We start from the raw sequence: 27,238 nt of genomic DNA, 5'->3' as shown, positions 1-27,238 counted from the left end.
GAGTAGGCTGCTCTTTTTCTTCTTCTTCTTAAGCATCTAGCAAACTCTATGCTTACAGTTAGCAGTACACTGCCCCCTTTAAGTAACTTGCCCACACTGTCTATGAATGCTCAACAGTCCCAATAATGCCTTGCCTTTTTAAATTAATAATCCACAATATTTTATTTAAGAAACCTAGTGTGAAAAGAGAACTGACTAAGTAGAAAGGTATACTATATCCTTGGATGGGAAAACTCAATGTAATAAAGGTTTCAATTTTCCCTAAACTTACTTATAAATTTTATCGATACCAATAGCTTTTTGTAAACCAGACAGATTGATGTTAAACTTTATAAGGAAAGGTAAACAAGAAACGAAAGGAAGCGTGAAAAAAATGAGCAATGAGGGAAGATAAGAGCTACCAGATTTAAAATGTATCTTAAAGTCTCTCTAATTAAAACTCTGTGGTATGGGATATAAACAAACGGACAGTCCAAAGAACAGAAATAAGCCTGACTACATACTGGAACTAAACACAAAGGAAGTGTTGCAAATCAACAGAGAAGAAATGATCCTATAAATGGTGTTGGAATTATACCAAATCCCCTCCATGTGAGGATTACTGTACATTCATAAAATGGAATACTGTGTCTCTGCCACGAGAAATGAACAAAACCACTCTGTGCTCTGATATGGAAAGTTGCTGTGCACAGTTTGTTACTTAGTAATATATGGTAGAGAATTGCATGTATAGGATGTTCTCTTTTGGCTGGCAAAGAGAAAGATAGGAATATGTATTTTTATTTGCTGTATACACAAAGAAAATGAACTCTGGAAGGATATACAAGAAGCTAATAACTGTGTTAAGGGGAAGCAGATGTGAGAATATTTTACTACATATCTTTTTATTCTTTTTTTCTAATTTTCGAGGCATATAACTGTATTTATTTAAAGAAAAATTGAGACGCATGGTATGTTATTGCTCCAGAGGTCTCCATTTCCATTCTCTTTCTTCACCCATAGTGCTTTCTGCAATCAAAGTTTTCAAGTCCCTTTGGCCAGTGACAGTTCTAAGTTCCTTGTTTGAAGACAAGAGAGACAGATGAAGCAAGACAGAAGTGGAGTATTTGCACTTATTTTGGGGGAGATTCTTAGAAGTAACGAGATCTTCACCCCGATACAAACATTAACTTTAAGAGCCCTGCGGTAGGCAGAATAACGGGCTCCCGAGGAGTCCACAGCCTAATCCCAGGAGCCTATGATTACCTTACTGGCAAAAGGGACTTTGCAGACGTGGTTAAATTAAGGATCTTAAATGGGAGATTATCTATATGGGCCCAATCTAATCATATGGATCCTTAAAAGCAGAGAACCTTCACCTGCTGTGGTCAGAAGGAGATGTGGCTTTATCATTTTCTTGATATCCAATACTCAACGGAGATAGAAGAAGCTGTGTAACTTGTCGCCATCCCAGAACTAGAACTAGGATTATAATTCAGATCAACTGGTTTCAGACCAATATGCTGTTACCCAGAGTGTAGGACCTCCTGTCCAGCTACAGAAGCAGCTGATATAGTGCTTGCAATACAGTTATTTATTCAATAATGGTTTACTGGATGAATAGGACTTAGAAGTTGTCAGTAGATGGAGAAGCACCCAGTAAAGAATTAGTTCAAGATTTAAGACCTGAACGATTAGAAAAATCATAATACCTGTATAGACTGGGGCTTTAAAAGCAGCCAATTTAGAGTGGTGTGGGTAAAATGCGTAGTTTATTAGATGGCGTGGTGGAGTAGTGGTTGTTTTTGTGGCTCACTGAAGGCAGCATAAAGGAGATTCGGTATTCAAAACCGTGAGTATGGGTGGGGTCTCAGAAAAGGCAAGAGCAGAAAAAGATGGAGGGGCCAAGAACAAAAGAGAGAAGAAGAGGAGGGAGAAGGAAGGAGAAGAAGGAAGGCAAAAAGGGAAGAAGGGGAAAAGGAGGAGGAGGAGGAGGAAGAAGACGATGAAGGGGAGGAGGACACGAAGATGAATCAGTTCAATGGAAAAAGCCTTGGTTTGTTTAATTACTCATAAAAGGAAAGGAGGAAGGTTGAGGTTTTGAATGACTTTTTGCTATTCCAATTGTATTCTCCACTCTAGATCCTGTTGTTTTCAGCAACTCTTTTGAGAAACCCTGCTCCCTTTAGGTATTTTTCCAGGTGGATCACATTCATTTAACAGATAAGAATGCAAAGGGTCCTGGAGACTTCCAGATTACATTCTGAGACAGTACACAATGTATGAGATATTTGTAATATTTGAGAGCCCCACAGTCTTTGTTATCAGACAAAATTGGTCGAGGTCCCTGACCTGCAGTTTAAGGGCTGCATGACCTTGAGGATTCAAGTAATCTCTCTGTACATCAGTCTCCTCAGGTGGAAAATGGGAACAAATTTAAGAACCGCCATATTAAGTTGTTAGTTGGGATTAAGTGAGAGAAAGTGCATAAAGAATTTAGCATATTTCTTGCATATGTTTAATTAGCACCCAGTAAATGATAGCTATGATAACTATTATCAAAGATGAGGTGTTTCTATTGTTTTTTCTTAACAAATTTTTATTTATTTAATTTTTAGGTAAGCTGCTTGGTGGCATACTACTATCGTAGTTTTTATTACGCTTTCTAGCATTTCTTCCTATCTATCCATCTATCCAATCACTTCTTTATTACAGAAAGAATTTAAAGTGCATAGGATTTCATAATTTTCAAGGTGCTTTCCCATACAACAGCTCATCTACACATCATAAGCAACCGAAGTCTCTGCACAAACGTGTGGAATGACTGGCCTCACATCACATAACCCAGATCATAGCTTTTCACTCTAAGTTATTTTCACTTTTCACCACAAAAGGTGGTGTTTGTACTCTGTTGGGCATTGCTGTGGACACTGGGACATTATAGTAAGTAAGACCAAGACCCTGCCTTCATTTAGCTTATATTCAAATAGGAAACATAGGTCATTCACAAATTTAAAAAAATAATAAATATTGAAAATTAGTAAAAGATGTATGTAATACTCTGAAATACCGTTAGTCTTATGAAGAAAATAAAGGCTGATAATATGATAGACAGTAATGAAAGTGGAGATAACTGCTTTGAATATGTGAACTGGGAGAACATCACAGGTTAGGTGAAATTTGAACAGAGATCACAAAGCTATGAGTATGCAAGCTGTGAAAAGGACCAGGCCAGAGAGAAGAGAGAGCAAATGCTAAAAAGGCGTCAGCGTGGAGACAACCTGGCTTGTCTGAGGAATGGTATGGCCAGTGTGCTGTGAAGTAGAGAAAGAGGAAGAATGTGTTAGGAGATGTGGGCGTAGATATAGGTAGAGTCTTCTAGTTCTGCTGTATCACCTGTATGTCTTCCTGCTACTTCATCTTCCAAACGCATCACCTAATAGGCCAGTCTGTTTGGATTTACTCATGGGCTAGAATTATGGCCATATGTGTCTGGCAGTATTAAGCTTTTTATTCTCCAATTTTACCATAACTAGATTATTACCTGTTGGGACATAAGCAAGTTATTTACCATTACTTCTATTTTACAACACTAATTGGAGTAGTGTGGTTAGTATTCTGCTTCCTAGGATATTTCTTGAGTCAGTCAGTTGTAGTACTGAATGTCCTTGTCTGCCAAATATTTTGCAGATAGAGATGACTCAAGAGTATGAGAGGGCATTAATCCTACAAACACGTCAAAAGCATACTCTAAAACATTTGAATGGTGGCAGGGGCATTTAGGGCCTTCTTCAACACTATGGAAATGGTACAGATCACCATCCATTCTAGCCCATCCCTCACTGGAAGCAGCTGTGTCGCTTTGGGGGCACCGATTCCATCCTGAGTTCAAGTGTGCGTTCTTGCAATGGGGATTGGTTCAGGTAACCCAGTCATGCAACAATTGGTCCATGGCTTTTCCTTGGCAACATGATTGGTTCAAGGGTGGTAAAGTTCAGGAAGCTCAGAACTTCTGTTTAATGGTCTTGCCAAGTGATTATCCTGTGATGGCTCCCTGTTTGTGAGCAGGGCAGCATGTAGGAGCAGTTAATGCTGGCAGCCATCTCCTTATCTGGAGAAAAGTCAGACTGGGGACAAAGCTGACATATGTGGGGCTAGAGGAGCTTTGAGAATTCCAGGGAGACACGACAGGAGCCCTAATTGAATCCCACCTAAATCCTACCCTATCACATGGTTTTTAAGTTCTGTGGTTAAAAAAAGTCTCCTTTAATGTGTCAGCCAGTTTGAGTGGGAATTTCTGTTACTGGCAAATGAAAACACGCTGATAAGTACACCAGAAATAAGAGAATATTGCCTAATCTTCTGACAGCACTGTGTGTGTGAGACCTGGTCACCTGCAGAGCAGTAGAGCATGACTCTCATTTCTTAAGACGGGAGCAGGAGCTTGATTCTCCATCTGAGCTCTTTGCAGACAGTATAGGACCATTCACATATTAAAACTCCCTATTTCCATGTCTTAGGGACACGTCCAATGTGTTAATTTCCTCTGGCTTGAGATCTGTGCAAGAAGAAATTTAGGTGTCAGAGAGCCAGCTCTTTTCCCCTTTCAAATAGAGCAGAGCTTGGTCACAATTCTTTTTTCATCACCCTTAATGTGACTAGATTCTCCTACTGGTGAAAATAAGTTGGTTTATATCATTTAGAAAGTCATTCTCTTGGGGCTGGCCCCGTGGCCGAGTGGTTAAGTTCGCGCGCTCCGCTGCAGGCGGCCCAGTGCTTCGTTGGTTCGAATCCTGGGCGTGGACATGGCACTACTCATCAAACCACGCTGAGGCAGCGTCCCACATGCCACAACTAGAAGGACCCACAACGAAGAATATATGTACTGGGGGGCTTTGGGGAGAAAAAGGAAAAAAATAAAATCTTTAAAAAAAAAAAAAAAAAGAAAGTCATTCTCTTGAAATTCACAGAAATGCAAGTAATCCTGAATGCAAAATGGACAGGATCACTGTGAAAATGTAGCTACTTCCATTCACCCATTTATCCATTTATCCAACATATCTTGATTTCCTGCCAGGTGCCGCTATCTTACCATCAGTGGTTGACAGAGATAAGATTTCCTTAGTTCCCGTTCTTAAGGAACTCAGTGGTGGAGAAAGGACCAGTCTACACAAATTAAACAGAGGACCACATAGGAGGCCCAAGTAACCCAGACACTAACCTCAGGAGAGGATTCTTGAAGGAAGTGTCTTCTGCCCTTAGTTTGTCACGAGTTCTGCTATTCCATGTTGCTATAAGCAGATTTCTTAAAATTTTGAGTACAGTTGTTCCGCCTTATCCAGGGTTTCGCTTTCTATGGCTTCAGTTACCTGTGGTCAATCCTGGTCTGAAAATATTAAAAGGAAAATTCCAGAAGTAAGCAATTCATAAGTTTTAAGTTGTGCACTGTTACGAGTAGCATGATGAAATCTTGCGCTGTCCTGCTCTGTCCCTCACACCCAGGACGTGAATCATCCCTTTGTCCCCAGTATCCACGCTGTGCTTCAGGCCTGTTAGTCACTTAGTAACCATCTTGGTTATCAGATCGGCTGTCCCAGTATCACAGTGCTCATGTTCAAGAAACCCCTATTTTACTTAATAGGTGTCCCAAAGGGCAAGAGTATTGATGCTGGCAATACTGATACACCAAAGAGAAGCTGTAAAGTACTTCCTTTAAGTGAAAAGGTGAAAGTTTTTGACTGAATAAGAGAAAGAAAAAAGTCATGTGCTGAAGTTGCTAAGATCTATGGTAACTTTTATGACAGTATATCGTTATAATTGTTCTATTTTATTATCAGTTACTGTTGCTAATCTCTTACTGTGCCTAATTTACAAACTAAACTTTATCACAGGTATGTATGTATAGGAAAAAACATAATACAGATAGGGTTCAGTATTAACTGGTTTTAGGCATCCCCTGGGGGTCTTGGAACATATCCCCCGTGGATAAGGGGAGGACTACTGTAAATTATTTCTTTTGTGTTTTAAAGTAAATTGATATTTATCATTTTTAAAAGAAACAGTTAATAGCTAAATATATAAAATAATATAAACAATATGGCATATACAAAGGTAAATATACAGTTATATATAATAGTCCAAACATCTAAAATAATATATAAATATGATTTATTAGTCAAAATATATAAAAGAAAATTTAGATATGAACACTCCTATTCCCACTATGTAAAGAAGGATTTCTATTGATTTTTATCTTACCTTCTTCAAGTTTGTCAATGTGTGTGTGTTTGTGCATGTGAGTGCATGTGTGTGAATACATGACTCAGTGTACATAAGTACAAGATTTGTTTTGGCAAAAGCAAGGTTATATTCTGCTTTACTTTTTTCACTTATTGTGTTAGGAATGTTTATCTCGTCCTGGAATATTCCTCTACCTTGTTATAATGGCTTCGTCAGATTACATTGTAAACATGTAACTGATTTGCTTTAACCATCCTCTCTTGATGGACTTCAGCTTTTCACTTTTGCACACAATGAATGAATCTGCATGGGTGTGTCTCTTAACATACATGTGCAACTTTTTCTCTAGGGCACATATCTGGAAAAATAATAGCTAAAACATAGGATGATATCCTCCAAAGTAGCAGCATTCTTTTATCCCACCTGGAAGCATTTGATCATTCCCTGTGGCTGCGACACAACACTTGATTTTGTCTTCTCTTTTATTTCTATCAGCTTTATGGGATAAAAGTTATTGTTTTGCCTTATATTACATTTCACTAACTCCTGCTAAGAATAAATGTTAAAAAATATTTTCGGGGGCTGGCCCTGTGGCCGAGTGGTTAAGTTCGCGCACTCCGCTGCAGGCGGCCCAGTGTTTCGTTGGTTTGAATCCTGGGCGCGGACATGGCACTGCTCATCAGACCACGCTGAGGCGGCGTCCCACATGCCACAACTAGAAGGACCCACAACGAAGAATATACAACTATGTACTGGGGGGCTTTGGGGAGAAAAAGGAAAAAATAAAATCTTTAAAAAAAAAAATATTTTCGGTATTTGGGTTTCTTTGTGAGTATTCTCTTTTTATTCTTTGCCTCTTTTTCTGTATTGTTTGTTGTCTGAAACTATTTTTTAACTGATTATAAGAATTTTAAATATATTCTGGATGCCAACTCTTATTGGTTATACTTTTGTAGATATGTTTTGCTATAATCTGTGGGTAGTGTTTTTTTTATCTTTGCTTATGATACTTCCTTTGAAACGGAAAATTTTTTTTTTTTCTGCTTTATCTCCCCAAACCCCCCCTGTACACAGCTGTATATCTTAGTTGCAGGTCCTTCTAGTTGTGGGATGCGGGACGCTGCTTCAACATGGCCTGACGAGCGGTGCCACGTCCGTGCCCAGGATCCAAACCCTGGGCCCCCGCAGCGGAGCGCGCGAACTTAACCACTGGGTCACGGAGCCGGCCCATGAAACGGAAATTTTAAACTTTGATGTAGTCGGATTTTTCAGGCATCCTTTCTGAGTTGTATTTCATATATTATCTAGGAAATTTTTTTGTACCTTTGTTAATTGAAGATACTCCATATATTAACTTAGCAATTGTTTAAGATTTTTATTTTACGCATTTGAGTCAAATTCTTCTGGAGATGATTCTTGTATATCTTGTGAGGCATTCTTTCCCAACTTATTCCAATATCATTCACTAAGTAATCTCTCCTTCCTAAAATGATTGCAATGTACATTTATAATATACTATATTATGATGTATACTGGATATTTTTCTGTGTTCTCTTATTGGTTTTGTTCTTCTGTCAAATATCCTTTTGCCCGTTGCTCACTGCTTTAATACTGTAGTTTTCTAATCAGCGTTAATATACAGGAGAAGATGCTCCTACTCCCTTCCTTCAAAATTTCCTTTGCTGTTTACAGGTCTTCAGGTGAATATGAAAAGAATTTTCTAGTTTTGTGAATCATGTGCATATTTTTTAAATTGCACTTAATTTAAAGATTAATTTGGAAGAAATTTACTTTTTTAATATATCAAGACTTTCCCTCTATGTCAAGTTTTGCATGCCTAATAGTGTTTTGTAATTTTTTTCTAAGATCTTTACACCTCTGTTTTTAAACTTTTTCTTCTGTTACAGATGCAATTTTTTAACATTAAAATTTTTCTATGCTTACATTTGGGGTAGAAGAAAATTATTAATTTTTGTATTTCTAGGAATTTGTCCATTTCATCTAAGTTTTCTAATTTGTTAGCAGGCAACTATTCATAGTATTTCCTTTTAATCTGTTTTATTTTTGTGAGATTGGTAGTGAAGTTCTCTTTTGTTCCTGAGTTTAGTAATTTGAGTTTTCTCTCTTTTTTTTTTTTTTTGGTCAGTCTAAGCTATTGATCTTTGTATGTTGACATTTAATCCAGAAATCTTGCTGGATTTTTTTTTGTTAGCTATAATAATACATTTGTAGATATTCTTGGATTTTCTATGTAGGTAATCTCTGAAAACTTTTGCAACCTTTGTAACGGTTATATCTTTTAGCTCATTTTACAAATATTACTTTATTGACTTCTATCACTAGCACAGTGTTAAACCAGCAATGGTAGGGGCTTCCTGACTTCAGTGGTGTCAATAAAAATTATCCTATCAAGAAAAAATATTCAAAATTGCAAAAGTGTAAAAGGGAATACCACGTGCTTTTCCAGGCCTTGAAAATTTGATTCACTTTTTATTGACTAAATGATTTTACAGCTCTGAGGAGGTACATGTGAAATTGATTGCAATGTAGATTATTTTTATATTATAGAAAAGCAAGTGATCCTCGCCCATAGCAATGCAAAGGAATTTTGTCTGATAATCATACAACTGATTTTAATACAAGTTCATTTTATGTTTGTATGAGAGTTATGTTTTAACTTTTTAAAACTATGTTTCAGCAATGGAAATGTTTATACTTTTTTTAGCAATAAATACGAAGTTTGCTGTAAGTTTTTAGTAAATTGTTTTTATCGGTCTAGGAAGTGCAACCTCTTCATATTTGTGTGTGTGTGGGTAGGGGGGTATTTGTCCTTAGTTCTTTTTAGTTTAGTTTAGTTTTTTCTTTCTTCTTTTTATTTTACGCATATGGTTATTCAATTTTTCCTGTACCATTTGTTGAAAAGACTATCCTTCCTGCACCGAAATGTCTTTTGCACCTTTGTTGAAAATCAACTGTCCATATATTGGTAGGTGTTTTTCTGGACTCTTTATTCTGTTCCATTGACTTCTTTCACTAATTCATGTCAATGGCACACTGTCTGGATTACCGTACCTTTATAACATAACTTGAAAGCTCGTAGTGTAGTTTCGAGGATATTTTTCTTCTTTTTCAAGATCCTTTACATTTCCATATGAATTTTAGAATCAGCTTGTCAATGTTTGCAAATAGACAGCTGAAATTTTAATTGGAGTTGTTTTGAATCAATGGGTCTATTTTGAATCTATAAATCAATTTAAAATAACTTTGTTAATAAATCTTAACAATATCAAGCCTTCCGACCCATGAAAATGGTACATCCCTCCATTTATTTAGGTCCTATTTAATTTCTCAGTTTTATAGTTTTCAATTTATAAATCTTACACATTGTTTTTCCTTATTTATTCTTAATTATTTCATATTTTGATGCTATTGTGAATGGTATTTTAAATTTTAATCTCTGATTTTTTGTTTCCAATATATGGAAATATAATTTTTGTAAATTTATCTTGTATCAAACAAATTTGCTAATCTCACTTATTAGACATAGTATTTTACTTTGTAGAGTCCATCAGATGTTCCATATAGGTGATCATGTTGTCTGTGAATAAAGACGTTTTACTTATTCTTTTCCATTGTGGATCCCTTTTATCTCTTTTTCTTGCTTGACTGGTTCATTGGCTAGAACCCACAGTACGAGTTGAATGAAAGTAGTGAGAGCAGACATCCTTGTATGCTCCTGATCTTTTGGGGAGAAAATATTCATTATTTCACCATTAAACATATTTGCTGAGGTGTTTCATATGCCCCTTATCAAGTTGTGGAAGTTTCCTTCTGTATTTGTTATCTATTGCTACCTAAAAAATTATACCAAGGCTTAATGGTTTAAGACAACAACATGTATTATCCTACAGTGTCTATGGGTCAGGAAACCAGATGTGGCTTGGCAATATCTTTTGACTCTGAGCCTCTACAAGGCTGCAGTCATCTCAGGATTCCGCTGGGAAAGAGCCACTTCCTAGCTCACTCACCTGGATGTTTGTTCTGGAATGCAGTTGAGATACTTGGAAATAGTTTGATCCTTTTGGGTCTTACTTTATGCTTTTCGGGAGTCTAGAGAAGTATTCAATCTAGGTTAAATATTTCCTGCTGAGGTGAGACCTTCCTAACTATTCCGGTACTCCACGCAAACCCTGTGACGAATGAGTTTTTTCCGATCTGTTTCACAATGCAGAAATTGCCATAAATAACTTAAAGTTCAAACCTGATTAAAGTGATGAGTCCTTGGTAAATATCTTAGGCTTTTAGTTGAGAAAGTCTATGCCCTAGGAGCAAGGATTATGCTCTTAAGAGTAATGGATCTGCACTTGGAGTAACAGCAAAGCTAAGTGATATTCACTTTAACAAAGCCTAAACCAAGTCTTGACAACTGCATTTCACCCTCCAATAATTTAATATTTTGCCAAAAGAAAATTTTATGCTCTCCAGAGAAAAACAACATAATCCAGAGTTTCTCTACTATAATTTTTACAAGGCTTGGAATATAATCCAATATCACTAGATATGTGAAGAAGGAGGAAAAAGTTACTAATAAACAAGAGATTTTTTTTTTTTAAAGTCAATAGGAGCAAATCCAGAGGTAACCCAGATATTGGATTTAGCAGAAAATGACTTCAAAAATAACTTAACTTTCCAAATATTTTTACTTCTGAAAAAAACCTTATTTTGAATTTAGAAGTTAATTAAGAACCTTTGTTTCTTTCTCTCTTTCTATGGTAACAATTCTAACATTCTCATAGGTAAATGAATGACCTAGTAAGAGCAGGAAGAAGATGAGTGTAAGGAAATAAAAAGGTGAAATATCGTAAAGTTAAGTAATGCATTATCCTTGTTAAAGTTGCTAACTTAAAAATAAATAAAATACAATTTTATGCCTATCAAATTAAGAAAGATGAAAATAATTATTAAGATGACACTCTATTACTACTTGGAGAGTTTAAAGTGTATATATTCAACAACATGGCCTTATATATCAGAAACCTTAAAATCCTTAATATATTTAACACTAATTTCCTTTCTAGGAACATATATTAGGAAAACAATTCTAAGTACAGACAAGGGTTAATCTGTAAGTGTGTTTATTCTAACCCTATTAACAATAGCAAAATGTGAGAAGCACTTACATTTCCTATAAAGTTGAATGATTAATTAATTATTCATCCTTATTATGAAAAAGTATACAGCCATTTAAATATTTGCTTAATTATTTAAAAATAGATAATATATAATCAAATATGCATATGACATACATATATACACTTGCATATATGTATATAATCATATCTATCATATATACAGTACAGTCTCAATTATTTTTAAAAATTATATCATAAAACTAGAAAAATGTGTAACAATATTAATATTGATTATTATTGGCTGCAAGGCTATAATTCAAAGTTATTATTTTCCGGTGTACTTGGTTCTGTGTTTCCCAACATTCCCACAGTGACAGGGTGTATCATACTCCTGTCTTCTACACACTCAGAATTTCTGACTTCCTGTCCTTGTGCCTTGACTAAGCTCCTTCAGAATGGTCATCCTTCTTATCTCTGCATGCTGATTAATCTTCATGAATCAATTCAAATTTTACCTCCTCCAAAAAGCTTTCCATAGAACCTCTAGCTGGAAGTCATTCTTACCATGTCTAAACTGTCATAGCACATGATCTCTACCCTCTTTATGGCCTTATCACTTTCCATCTTGGATTATAACTACTTATGTATATCCTATGATTCAATAGGTAATAGAATTTAAGTTCACTGAGAAAAAGGATCTTTTAAAACTTTTTGTGTATTTCGTAACATCTACTTTAGTGCTTAGCATACGGTTGTTTAAAAAATCTGTTGAATGAATAAATTTATGAAAAGATAGATAACAATCAAAACCAATAATTCAATAATCCAGAATTTACTGTGTTAAAATTTGTGTACTTATTTCAGGATATTGGCTAAATAAGCTCTATCTTTCTCAAGGAACAATTTACTATCAATGACAAACATACATATGATGCTTTTCACTTGTTAGTCATTGCTGGAGGTACTTTATATAAATTTAATTACTAACTCTTCTCAATTAACCCAATGAGAAAATTTAGGCATGGAGAAGTTAAGGAGCTTGATCAAAGTCACACTGCTAGTAAGGATTGGAACCCAGGTCGTCTGATTCACAAAATCTTGCTCTTAGTTATATTACAGAGCTATAAGTTTTCCTTAAGTCTTCTGAAATGTTGTATGACTCTGGGAATCAGTGGCTACGAAAATTCTTTTATCTGAGTGGAATTAAGGTTTGGGGGTGAATTACATACATATAAACATTAGTATTTATATTTATATGGATATGTGTGTTGGGGGTGGGTGGTATGTGTGTATATACATATAATATAATATAATATAAATATATGTTATATTTAGAAAGAATGGACTTCAATGGCCAACCAAGTCAAATTAAGTGATATCACTGGCTTGCCACAGTATCAACTGCCCATTCTACTTGCCTTCGTGTTTAATTTTTGGATTAATTGACTCTAGAGTTATTCCCAGAAAGTCACTTGGAAATAATTTATTTATAGTAATCTCTGCCTTGGCAAATGCAGCTAGTTTATTGGGCAATTAATTATCATCCTTGTCCTGAAGGGATAAAATTAGAATAAATTTGTTTCTGTGGAAAGGGAAATATGGCAGCAACAAGCCTAAAATGATAGGACATGGCTCTGACAGATGCTAATCCAAATGAATAATTCTGGAATGTCCTGTTTGATTCCTGGGAAACTAGGATTAAACTTGGGGGGGGTGGGTGATGGCCATTTCTAGTCAATGAATGGGAGAGAGAGGTAGGAGATGCTTGAATCTTGACCTATTTTAGAATATTACTTGGGATTGACCTTATTTGGGGAAATTAATCTAAAGAACCCAAAGACCTACCTAAAATATTCTGAAATGACTTGTGATGTCCCACTATACGTTACTTTAGTTTCTTTGAGAAAAAAATTAAAATAGCATATGGAAGAACTGTTTGGTATCGATCTAGGCCATCTGGTTACTCGCAAAGACACACCTACTAGGACAATTTACTTATAATAGCGGAAGGATACAACTAAACAGGCTAGAAGACTGGAATTGCTCTTCATCATCAAAGATGTGCCCAGAATAGTTGAAGAACTGCCATTGTCATTTTATCTTCCCAGAAAAGAAACTTGTAATTACAGATTATTTCAGAGCTTCAGAATGGCTATATATCTAAAAAACCAATCAGTTCGGTGGAAAAATAAGTCCATCATATTTATAATTTTCTTGTAGAGAGGACTAATAGGTTGATTGATCTTTTACACTGTTCGACTCATATTTAGAGCATCACACTCTCATAGTCATTGTGATGTTACATCTCTTTGGTTGTGTACTAATAAGCCTTATTACATTTGCTGGTAGCCCATATGCAGATAGTCTTTTGTGCTTCTAGCAATTGGGTTATGTATGATCCGTCAGAATATGTTCTAACTATTACGGTCTACTCTCAGAGCATACAAATGCTTTCTCAAGAACGGCATATATTCTACAACACTGGATTTCTTCTTTTACCCCAAAACACATCTTCTTTCATTAAAAAACCCTGTAAATACCAAGAAAAATGACATTTCCATATGCATGTTTTGTAATACTTTATCCCCAATTACAAATAATAATACCTGCATGTGGTACATAATTCTAATGATATAATCCAGTCTTGGTGTTTTACTGCCATTCATAAACTGCTTCAGCAGAACTACTTGTGATTTACAGCATCAATAGAACCCTTTAAATTACATCCTATATTATGTCGTAGGGCATGTATTGCCCTATGGTCTCACATGCAATGTCAGAGACAGAGGGAAAAAGAAATGGAGAATTGTGATTTCACCGTAAATCAAAAGCTAAGTGTTGTTTATGAGCACCGGGGTTTTAGCACATGATATCATTTCATTTTTTTTTTTCTTATAGCAGTTAACCTGATGTGAGACAAAACTTAATTCGATCAACAATTATTTATACTTTAACGTCTTTGGCATCAATAAGTAAAGGTAAGTACTAAATGTATAATTTATTTTCCTAAAAATTAGTCTGTTCTTTAAAAACTTGGCTGGGTTTTTATTGTAAGAACGGAAAGAATATTGAAAGATGTGTATGGTTATCCCAATGTTGTGTACACAATGTAGCAATCTATAAACATTTGTTGACTTTCCCATTAGTTCTAAAAATAAAATTTCCAAATCAAACTAATTTATTAATTTGTATTTAACTAAGAATATAAAACAACAAAGGTTACACATGAGAAGCCATCTTTAGTCACCAAAGAATTTGTTTATTTTTTAATTTGGTTGATATATTTTAACAAGTGAAGACACGGACACCCAAACACAAAAGTTGGATTCAGAGCAGACACTAAATTCATTTCATGGCCAAATATGAAGTGTTCATATCATCTTTAGTGATTTATTTTAAGATTTAGGATGACAACTGTGGTTTCTCAAAGCATTTGAGGGTAGCTTGACCTTGATTTTTCACAGAATAAAGATGTCTTTTGGTCTCAGATTTTCCCACAAAGTCTGAGCCTAGTAATAAGTAGTTAGAGATAAGAGCAGTAGTAATTTGTGATTCAAATGCAAGCATTTCATCTGAGCATAACCAGATTTACGTACCTGGGGGGTAAAATAGTGTAAGAGGCAGACAAAATCAGAATGAAAAGCCAGAAAAAAACAAACACTTTCGGTCTTATAATCCTTACTTACCCCTAGCACATGCATAAGGAGGTAGGCCTGCTTTCTAATGAATATTATCTTGTCTCTTACATTTGTGATTTGATGTCTCCAAATCCTGTTCATACCATAAGCAGCAACTGTGTGAAATTTTTATCAACAAAAGATAGGTATACAGATGAAAAAGAGCCATTTAAAAAATAGACTCTCAAGTCCATTTCCATTCAGTTAATCTCTAAAGAGGCTGGTTCAGAAATCAAAGAAGTATATGGGGTTATTTCTACATTCTATGTGTCTAGTATTTACCTGCAGGCATATATGAAATAATTCTAAAATAACTGTGGCTACTTAAAATTTACAGAATTGAACCTATGCAGGGAGTAGTTGATCTTAAACTGACACAAACCAGATAGTCTCTTAATGTTACTCTAAGGAATTTTAAACTGACTCTGTTAAAGCTGAGGTTATTTGCCTTGGGGATGCCTAATGGAAGGGTTATTATAACACTGTCCACAAATAGGGGCCTTGAGAGAGTCAGGCCATAGCACTCCACTGACAGCTATTACACTGGGCCATTGCCATGTCACAGGGATCTCCAAGGCCAAAGGTCATATCGCTCCCTTAATATTTAAATAAAGATACTTGACAAAAGCAGAAAACACCTTATTGTCAGTGATGGCTGCTGCTTAATTTATAAGAACCTTTACAAAGTCATGCTAATTCTCGGTCCTCTTAGAATGCATGGTAACCTTTCATAAATCCATCTTTTCCAGATGTCCTTGGAAATGACAGTTATAAAACTACAAATGATTTGTAATGCAAAATGGGACTGACAGACTTGAAGATTAGGGCTCGATGTACTAAAATGACTAAGAAGATAGCTAACAAAAGGCATAAAATGCGTCAATAAATAGCTGCTGAAGTAGCTCAAGATTATTTTAAACATCCTTAGTAAATGCTGGAACAAAAAAAAGGAAACTTATGCTTATAATGTTACAAGTAGCAGTTTACTTCATTAAGATAATGGAACAGAACTCCTCTGTGTGGGTCAGCTGGAATACAGATAGCAAACCAGTTATGCTTTTTTTTTCTAGGCAGTAGAATTATTTTGTCATTTTTTTACATGTAAACATACGAACTTGATTTTTTAAATCTTTAGGGAATACTGGACTAGTTGAACTTTTTATATGCTTTTTTTCCTTAACTTTTTGAAAACAAATCAGCCAAATGTCTTATCCTATTAACATATCTAAGATGAATCACAAATTAAAACCTAATGATAAACTATTTTCATACCTAATCTTTACTGCTGAGATGCCTTCCAGTAATAGGATAAGTTGGGGCTATGTATTTAAGCAATACCTACCAATGGATGCTTTCAATTGCCTGTTTTCAGGGAATTTGAAAGTTAAGAAATAATTTGAGGCAAAACTAGAATGCTATAAACTGAGCTTTTGAATAATACTTGAAGAAATGACTACATACTACTTTTTTATATAATTTTGAATAATCCACAAGATAAGCCACCTGCCCTCTTGCCTTTCAAATATGAATAGAAGGCCTGGCTTTGAAACTATCAGGACAGTTGGTAGGTACTGAGAGCTTGGACCCAACATGGCCTTCTGCTGGAGAGGAAGCTTACAGCTGATCCGTTTTCAATGCATCGGTTCTGTTCGCTTCCTATCCCTCTTTTCTCTCTCTATATGTCCTCTACTTGAATTTAATTCCTTCCATTTTATTCTCTCTTTTTTGTCTGATGACTGTTCAATAAAAATGAGCTCGAGACCATGGCTGTGATTCTGCTAGGTAGGGGGACCAAAGACCAACTTAAAATCAATTGAAACCTTCAGATTTCCGTCCTTTATTTGCATTCTGAGAGCTTGACAGTGAGCCATAAGCCTTTCAATGATGGTGACCTCGAACTAGAATTACAGTAGACTTTTTCGTAGAGACTCTAACACATCTTTGAAAGAGGAAATAATACATTTTCAAGGAATCTCTCAGTCTTTCTGTAAATAGTTGCATTCGTTCAACAAATTTATTCAAATTAAAAAGTTCATTTCTGAAGATTTCTGGAAACCTCATGTGTGCTAAGTTTAGCTAACTACAAAGTATATCTGACCAAAGCATGAGGAAGGATATTTCCTTTTCTTGCTTATTTTTCCAGTGCCATAAAGTATGCTATCATGTTAACAGTATGTCAGAGTGATGTCATACGCAGAACACTAAAACAGATGATGTTTTCGGTATGTGGCTAAAAAAAGCTGAGAGCTCACTAGGACCCCTAAAACCAAAATATTACATTGAGATTATGTGGACTGTATCTAGCAGGCTGGGCCCCTGTGAAAACCAAGGTGTGCCTTACCTGTCACATGGTCAACTTATTCTCCTTTCTCACTCTGTCCATTTTATGAAATGAGCAAGTTGTTGGGTGGCAAAAGCAATGCAGTGTGGGGTCAAGTCACTGAACCAAGAGAACTGGGTTTTCCTAGATATTTTGAGTGTCAGGCCGGCAGCACTTATTTCATTCACCTTTAGTTTAACGTTTATTTTTTCACTGGAGCCAAGAAAACTGAAGCCAAACCTTTTTTGGATTCTTTGAGAACCTGCAATGTTCATTTCATTCATTCCTTCATTCACTTACTCAACATTTGTTTTCTTCCATATATCAGCAACTCTGTGAGGCATTGCAGGGGAGAAAGATGAACCATGCAGTGCCTCCTTTAAAGGCCTCATAATCTTCTTGGTTTGTACCTGCATCAAATGACTTGACTTTCTTTATCTTCGTTTTGACTCTCATCTTCAGTATTAACCGATATACTGTCACTGAAAGAGAGAGTTGCATTTGTCTTTCTTACCTCACCAAGCTGTGGATTTCTACAGGGAAAGAACTATGCTTCACTATTTCTATAACCCCAGGGTAGATGTTCAATAAAAATTTGTAGAATAAATGAATGAATGAATGAACAGGTTGCATAGCAGCAGAATTATACCTGATTTGTGATCTGCAGCTTGCTGGTATTCAATCTGAGAAATGCAAACACCCCCATTTGGTATTTTTAATCATCTTAAACACTATTCTATCCCAAAAATTGGTTTGTGCAAATTTAAGAGAAAAAGGCAGAAGGGGAGCTTATGATTCAAATATGGGTCAGAGATGTCCCTGCTAGTGGTGTAGCTATACTTTGAGAATAAAATGCACCCAAAGTTAAGATGAGATCCACAGAACTTTCTGCATCTGTTGCTAATCAAGATGTGTCATATTGACTTTTAGAACATTTCACACTTTGTTTAGATGATTCCTCAACTGTTAATTTCTTATGCAATTTATATCTGGTTTGATCTATTGTTTATTTTAATTAACATGCATTTCATATAGTCTGATTGTTTTCAATGATTCTTTACAATATTTCTTCAGTGCACACAGGATGTCACTGTCACCCCGCCTGCTACCCCACCACCCCTCTGGTTGCAACACAGAAGCTTTTTGAGTAACATGTTCTTTTCTCTCCTCTTAATACAAATCCAGCCTGGCAGGCACAGAGCTCTCCATAGAGTGCATTGAGTCAAAGCAGCGTACCCCACTTGCCCTGTGTATAGGAAGTGATGCTAACAAGAATCAGATTGTCCTGGACCCGTAACAGAGGAAACGACTTCTGGCACAGTAATTCTTTGAACTGGAACCATGAGGGCAAGTAGTAACGTATCCTTCTATTGCATGCAACGCCTTATGCACAAAAGCAGGTTTTTTGGCTGTTGAAATGGACTGAATCAGATTTGTGGTACTAAATTTGTGAGGGTATGTGAATATTTTGATTTACTTTGAAAGAGTCTATGTTCACAATTCGTCTGGTCAGATCAGGAGTTTCAGTTTTGATTCCATATAACTTACTCATGGAATGGATTTAAGACAGAAGTTTAGAAAGATGTTTAATAAATATTTTCATTTGATCAGAAGAAGAAGACAGCTAATAATCCAACAATATTAATAATCCAACAGTCCAATCTTGTATTGTTGGATTAGTAGTAGTATTTGTTAAGCACCCACAGGATTTGGAATAAAAATCCTGGAGCCCATAATCTGCCATTGATTAGCTGAATGACCTGAACAACATAATTAACCTCTGTGAAACTCACTTTCCTCGTCTGTAAAAATGGGGCTAATTATACCAATCTCACATGGTTGTTAAGATTCAAAGGATATCGTGGAAGGAAATGCGCTTTTCAAACTGTATAGTTGCTAAAACTATATAATATAATATTATTTCCATTAGACTTGTGACCTCTTTTAGGGCTAGGATCATGTTGTGTGCATCTTCATTAAAATTTCTACACTTAACAATATTCCTGGAACATAGCATGTGCTCAGTAAATGTAGGATGAATGCATGAATTAATTCAGGATATTAGAGCTACAAAGATTAATATGATCCTTGCCCTCAGAAAACTCATAATCAAGTATAGAAGATGGATATATGTACAATGTACTATAACACAATTTAAAATTACACCTGCGCAATCTCAGTAGTGTTATGTTAATCACCTATCTAGTAATTTCTCTATTCCTCCTTTTCTATGTGCAAATATCTGAAGAACAATATGCAAACGCAAATTCAAGCTCACACTGATATGTGCTCGTTTTAAATTTCTATGAATTTTACCATATGAACAGAGGAAAATAAAATCAGAGTTTTTAGGGTTGGAAGAGATCCTTTAGATAACATGTCTAGTGAGGGAGTAAGCCCATATTATTTGGATATTCACTTAAAGAAGAGAGAGGAACAACACCCATTTACAAATTTCCCTATATTTGATGTGGGAACAATGGTCTTCCAGAAAATCCATACTGACTGACCTGTGTGATTTCTCATGAGAATGGGAAAGTAAGCCTAATATTTAACTTTAGTGAAAAAATCTTGAATTGATTAAGATGTCAGTTATAATAACTTACCAGAAATGTTCTTGTTGACAAACTAGAGAAAGATCTGCTTATTAGGGGATGTTTAAACAATTCCTGTTGCATGAATGCACCAGATGACCTTACAGTTCCGTCTTCCCTCTGAAATTCCTTGAGGATGAAAAGCCTAGAACAATTGAAGGTTAGATACCCTAACGCTCTTTGGTGCAATTGCATCTGGAACCTAAAATCACTTATCAGTTGGAAGATGGTATTGAACACTAATTGGCCACAGCTGCTGAGTTGGCAAAGGGAGGGAAACACACACAGGTCAATTCAGGGTTTGGCTGAGTCTGTCCCACAATTCAGCGTCAATCATTTGTGTGACTATAGTGGGGTCCCAAAGCAATGGGCACAGGATATAAGCCAGGGGGATTTCAAGTATAGCCATCAATTCTGTTAAGCAGAGGAATTCTCCTAACAGCTTCCTTCATTTTCAGATGCATTATGTTACTTTGTATTTGTATTTCTTCAAAGCACTTTATCTTTACATCAACATTTGATTATGAGAAACAGTGATGTTTTCATGTTGTGGATAGAGAAACCAAAGCACAGAAGACTTAGGGACCTACTAAGGTGACCTATTTAGCGGCAGAGCAGAGACAATAATCCAGTGCTGCAGAAATGAGGATGCTCAGGTCAATTGAGCGCTGTTCCAGTGGTGGCTGTTTTTTGCTAGAATGCTTCTTTGTCATAGCACATCTTGTGCTGACTTGGTGGTTCATGCTATTGGAATGGGTATAAGGGTGAGGATGACATTGAATGGTGGGAAATGATAAATTTTGAACTAATTTGTTGCAGCCTGAAAGAAGCGTGCATAAAATCCTAGCCCTGAACTAAAAAGCGAAATGAAAAATAATGCACACTTTTAGTGCAGAAAGGACTCTGATTTTCCTTCTTCTTTTCTTTATTTTTTCCCCATTGTTTGCACCCAAAAGAGAAGCAAAAAGGGCAATAGTCTGTGTACAATTATTAATAATTAAGATAGGGGTCTGCAGCATACTTAAAATAAGAATGAAATTGCATTTGCGGAGTTCTTTCCTGTTGCTAACGTACGTGTGTGTGAAGTGTGTGTGTGTGAATGAGGCTCTCAAACAAGGCACCAGGTGGTGAGTGAGGAACCGTTTGCATTTCAGCTCCTTGGGTAGACTGACTTGTGACTTTTCCTTTTCTAGAGAGATTTCTGGCACACTCTGAAGACTTTTGTTTCCACCTTCACTCTCTCTCACGTCCTAAGGTGCTTATGGAAATTACTTTTTTTCTGGCGCATGAGTGGTGAGACCTATTAAGATCTGCAAGAGTGCAAGGAAACCATTCAAGAGGTGCGCACGCCAGCAGAGACAGGGTTCAACGTTGTTAGGAGAAATAGTTATAAACTGAAAGGTGTAGTTTTATTTAAAGAACACATGGCAACCTAAGAATGTGATAGTTTTCTTTTAAAGAAGAAAGAATCAGAAAGGAGGCCAGACAAATATGCTGCTTTAAGCTTTTCTATCTTTGGATAATTTCTTTTAGCCATTATAATTATTTTTTTTAAATCTCATTCAAAGCCTCTAAAATTTGAAGCTACTTTTTCATTCTCTGAAGAAATTCTGTTCTAAAGTGGAAACAAAGTCAGAGAAATAAAATTTGTGTGACACTCTCTATCCACTGCCCCCCAACCCCCATACACATACCACTATCAATTCTCATTTAAGTGGTGGAAAGATAGATCCTCTTCAGCAACAACTAAGATATATTAATTTGAGGAATGTAAGCACTGTGAATAACCTGCCTTACAAATAGGCTCAAAAATTTCATCATCGTGAGGAGAAATTGAAGAGCCTTTTATTAAAGACAATCGGCAGAATTAAAAATGAATAGGAAAACTAGGGGCTAAGACAGAAAATAAAAATAACCTCCCAAAATACTCCTTTCCTAAATTTACACGATACTTTGGAACAATAACAAAAACTGAAGCTCTATTGTGGATAAGTTTTTAAAAGGTGTATATAACAATTATTACATTATTTTAGAAAAGAATTTCAGAAATTGTTACTATAAGCAACTGCTTCCCACAGCTATAATACTTTCCTTAAAAATTGTGACCATATTTCACTCCTGTGTTAATACTACACCTTTGGATTATCAACTTCTTGCTCTTTCTTCCTTACGCCTGGAGCACTTTCTTAAATTATGTAGCTATGGGTCACGGCATTTCTCTGAACTGAAGCGGATGTTCTAATTTAATTTAAATTAGAAGTTATATTACTACCTAGTTGGTAAACACAGTGAGTAGACTCAGATTCTCTGAGATTTACTGCTAAATCTCTAACCAGAAAACACGATCTAATTTTCATATTTGTCATTAATGTTTAAAGTGGAAAATTTTAATAAGTAGTTAAAATTAGAGGGTGAATTAAATGCAATTGTATGAAGAACAGAGGAAAAATAATCTTAAAGCTAAGGAGCATTAGTCCAACGAAATACGCTATACTAGAGGCAACGATATTCTTGAAATAACCTCTGCTTGGGTACCCTACTCTGCATAACACCGAACTTTGCTGTTTCTCTTAAAAAATAACCTTTAGTTAATATTTTAATAGGTTACATTATAAAATGTTATGGTTTGTCTAAAACTGGAAAAGGCCCCTAATCCCTGTATCACCCTCCACACATAGGAAGTGCTTTGATATTTTTATATGTCCAAAAATGACCTACAATTAAAGTACTAATTCAACAAATAAGGCGATATTCGCTAGATTCGGCAGTGCCTCCAAATTCTGTTTGCCCTCTTTTACAAATCTTCCTGTCTTTCTTCTTAGATACCTGTAACTTGTTTTTTAAAATCTCATGTCTAAGAAGTTAAGTCTCCCTCAAGCACTTTGTTGGCTGCGCTCTGAATTTATTATTTGCTTAAACAAATTGCATGGACTAAGCGTTATAGAGGAATTCAGTTTGCTGTTATGTGGACGCTGCTTTAAACAGCATATGCAAGTTCCGTTTTTCGGATAAAGCATAAACAATAAAACCCCTCTCGCAGGCGCTTGCATCTTTTTCCACTAGAGGTCTCTCTCGTAACAGCTTTCCTTTTGTTGGGATCATTAATTATTTTACTCAAAGGAACAATTCTACCTTTTAGATTGGAATGCTGCGCTTAACATGTTATGCTAGAGAAAGATATAATACCTCCTTAGCTTGTTCTCCTCCTTGATGAGTAGATATTAGGTTGACTGAATGAATCATCTTGGGTATTTTATTACACAATGGCTACACTTTAGTAAAGAAGTTTGAACTTTCACCTCTGCTTCCAAAAGTCTCAACATTTGACCAGCTAAAACGATATGCTACAATAAATATGCCTTATCAACGAGCACTAAACAGTCAAGCTTTGAATTCTCAGGAGAACAGCAAGATCTGGTGCCAACTTAGATCCTATAATCGCAAGCCTGAACCATTTTACATTTGTTTCTCCCACTTTTACAAGAAAAGAAACATATTTTCTTATTTGTGTAGGGGTATTTAGTTTTTACTGTTTCCTTTCATCTTTCTTTTATAGAAAATAAAGTATTAATTTCAAACAAAACCATATTATGTTATAGAGCTTTTTGTTTTTAATGTATGTTTTCTGGGGGAGATATTAATTAGGAACTTCGCTTTTTACTCCAAAAATGTCTCTTGCCATTAACTCATGCAAAAGGACCGGTAAGTTTCAATAACGTTAAAATGGAAAGAATCCAAAATGAAAACAAGCACTGAATACTCTCAAAGAATAATACAAAATTGCTTTGAACAAAGTACTATAGAATGAAACACATGATATCAGTCACAAAGACATTTAAATATTCAGAAAACCCAAAGACTGTTCGGATTTCCGAGGATAGAAGTAGAAAGACAGGGCTGTGCTCCTGACACAAGAAATTCAATGGGAAGATGTGAAATGTGAAGAAGCAAAGGGGCGCCTAGCAAATCAATTTTAGTGTTATACTGAAGGGAGAGTATGTCTGCATGAACGGATACAGTGGCTAAGCACAGAGCAATACTGTATAATGAAAAAGGGCGCGAGGAAATTTGACAAGCTGAAAAATGTACCACCACCTGGCCAGGAGAACACAGACCTGTCAGGCAACAGTTCTGAGAATCAGAAAGGATACCGTAATGGAAGCAGAAAATAGATAATGCATATTTACATTACTGAAATTTTATTCTATTACCCAAAGAGTTTACCCGATACCTCTTCTTCTAACTGTAATTTACTAAGCAGTTAAGTACATGTTTTCTTTCAACACCAATTCAGATGTATCCGTATATTTGGTGACTGGAGCTAAATCTACACATTCAACTGTTTCAACTACTTTAACTGAATTACTGGTCAATTAACAACAACAAAAGTCAGTGAAATTGAATATTAGATTGATTGGCATATTTTTAAACTTGAGTGACTAGATGGAGTAGATGTTTTTACAAAGTTCTGATCTCTTTGTGTCCCTGACAGCACCCCCCACACCCTCGAAAAAGGCGCATGCAGGTGATGTGAGCTGTTCAAATGGCTGAAGTAACAGCACAAGCATGACAGGCTCTTGGGATTTTTAGTTCGGGAAGGAGTCTTAGAGACCAATTTTTTCATTTTAAAGTTGAAGAGACTTTCAAAGAGGTTAAGTGACTACTGTAGGACCTCTTTTTAACTGGATTATTCTGCTAGTTGAGAAAAAGACCCAATTGTTTAAAAACAAACAAGCAAACAAAGAGCCACTTGGTATCATTATAAACAGAGAGTAACACCACAGAGATAGATTCTAAAAGCTTGGAGAGCTGAGGACATATTAATATCATTTTATTATGGAAAAATATTTTCGAATATTAATTGGCTCATTTTAGTGGAATGTAAAATAAGAGCTATCTTTAAGAAAGATGGTTTTTCAGGATAGGCATTCAATGCAGGAGGGTTTTTTTATCTATCAGAGGACACTACGCCCCTACAGGTATGTTTCCTTCATGTTTCTGTTCCTAACTTATGAACTATTATCTCTGGTTTCAGGCAGTTCTTATTATTTTTATTTAATTCAGAATATTCTAATTAATAAGAGGATAGATGGACCCAAGCAGCCACACCCAATCGGACCAACAACAAAATTAACCAAATTAGAGCAATGAAGAGGGTTCTATGTAAGTTGTAATTTTTCTTTTTTCTTTCTAAGGCAGTTTGTCACTCAAATTAGTCCATAGTCAAACTTGTGCATTTCAAAGTACAATTTTGAAAAAGGGATGATAAAATAAGTTATCATTGAAATATGGAAGCTGAAAATCTCTACAGGAGAAAGTAGAAGTTAAGGAACAAAGCTTGCTTTTTCCTTGAAAAGAATATGTTAGTGCATCTTTATGAGATCTGTTTTCTACATCTCTACATAAGCAGGGTAGTTGATAACTATATTCCTGTGTGTTTATCAAATTACTTTTATTCAGACAAATTATTGACATTGAACATACGATGGGAAAAAAAAAGTATTATAAGCACTTTCCAAACTTTAAAAAGTCACATTACACTTTTTTTTCTTACTGATCCTTTAGGTAAAAAATAATGTGTTTATTCTATTAGTTACTCGGAAATTATAAAGAAATGCAATTGGCTTCAATCAGATTGGTTCAGACTTCTATGCAGTCTTAAAAATTGGAGGGCTTTACTTTTAACATATTTTGGAGTGAGGGAAAAAACCTAGAAACCCCCCAAAAGCTTTTCTCATTTTTTCCCCTTTTTCATTATTTCTCCCTCTGTCTTTTAATCCTTTTTTAAATCCCTTTCTCCTTCATTCTCCTGTGACATTTTAGAAAGTTATTTGCTTAACTTTTGTTCCCACTTCCATTTTAAATCCTGGATGAGTTTCATGAGGTCAATGAAAACCATTTAGAAGACAATGTAAATTCGTTTTAGTGATTTTTAAAGGATGTGCTTCTTAATTCATATGTATACATAGATTCTTTTTTCTTCTTTTAGTCCACCTTGGGAATAGAACTATTCAGGTATCTGTTCTCAGTATTAAATCATAGATTGTAGTAATCTCTGACGGGAGATAAAAATGCCAAGAAGATATGGATCAACAGTGTGTTCTCCCTCCACTGAGAAGATTCAGTTTATTGCCTAAGCAATAAGCTGAGCCTTCTTCCTGTGTGGCCAGTCAGGGTGTGGGTGCAATTTATGAAACAAACCCAGAAATAGGTTCTTGTTTTCCTTTTGGAAATTTGCGTGTTTTTTTCTCTGACCATTAAGCTTTTAACAAGTGTTTCCCTTGATGGAGTGATTTACAGCTGGTTGTTAAGGTGAAATAGCACGTTATCCTGCCTGTGCATTGACTGTTCACCGATTCAATCAGGCAGAAGTTTGCGCATGGAGCAGCAACAGGGACCAGGATTTAGCTCCAAATTGGGTGAACTTAAAAGAAGAATTTGGCTTCTCTTTCTTTTAAGGACTTTTTCTTAATGGAGAAAGATTATTTTTCTGAATAATGTTCAAACCACGTTCAAACCATCTTGTTGACAGTTCTTGCAGTTTGGCGGATAACTAAAATGGCACAGGAAACATATAATGCAATGTCGTTGGCTTTATTTTACTTTTAAAAGAGCCTACTTTATTTTCATAGGACTTTGACATATTTGTGTGATTTTTTCCTTTAAAGCACAAGTGAGTAGTTTTAAAAAACTCTTTGTCAGTAGCCATCTGTTACATCATTTCCACTGCTTTGTTTACAACAAAATTTTGACATAAATAAATATAAATATTGAACCAGTCTAAATGCCTTGAGCAGTCAGCATAGTGAATCATACTTCAGCTGTCATCATGAGTTGAAACATGTCTACATATTGAGTAGCATGTTTAGTGTGCCTAATTAGAACAGTATGTAATCCGCGAGTGAAAATGAGTGCTTGCCAAGCCGGAATTATTTACAAGTAGCATTTTGTGTCCTAGAAAGTTTCATAAATGAAGAAAAAAATATCCGGAAAAGAAAAAAAAGAATGGAAAGGAATATGTTGGTTTCAAATACACAAATAATAATAATAAAATTGAATTAAAAAATCAAGCATAGTCACTAAATGTTATCTAACAGTGGGAGTTTTATAGGTCAATTCCTGTAAAAAAGTTTTCATTAAAATTGCTTGTTTGTATTACTGTTTATACTGCTCCTCTGCTTTTCGTTCCCTGTGGACGTAGTATCAGAAAATGTCTTTTTGGTTAGTCTTCTCTTTCTTAATTTTCAAGTCAAAATTTCAGGGGCTGGCTCCGTGGCAGAGTGGTTGAGTTCTCGC

This window comes from Equus quagga, chromosome 8 (assembly GCF_021613505.1).
Source record: "Equus quagga isolate Etosha38 chromosome 8, UCLA_HA_Equagga_1.0, whole genome shotgun sequence".
Taxonomy (NCBI): Eukaryota; Metazoa; Chordata; class Mammalia; order Perissodactyla; family Equidae; genus Equus; species Equus quagga.
Note: the sequence above shows the minus strand (reverse complement) of the source record.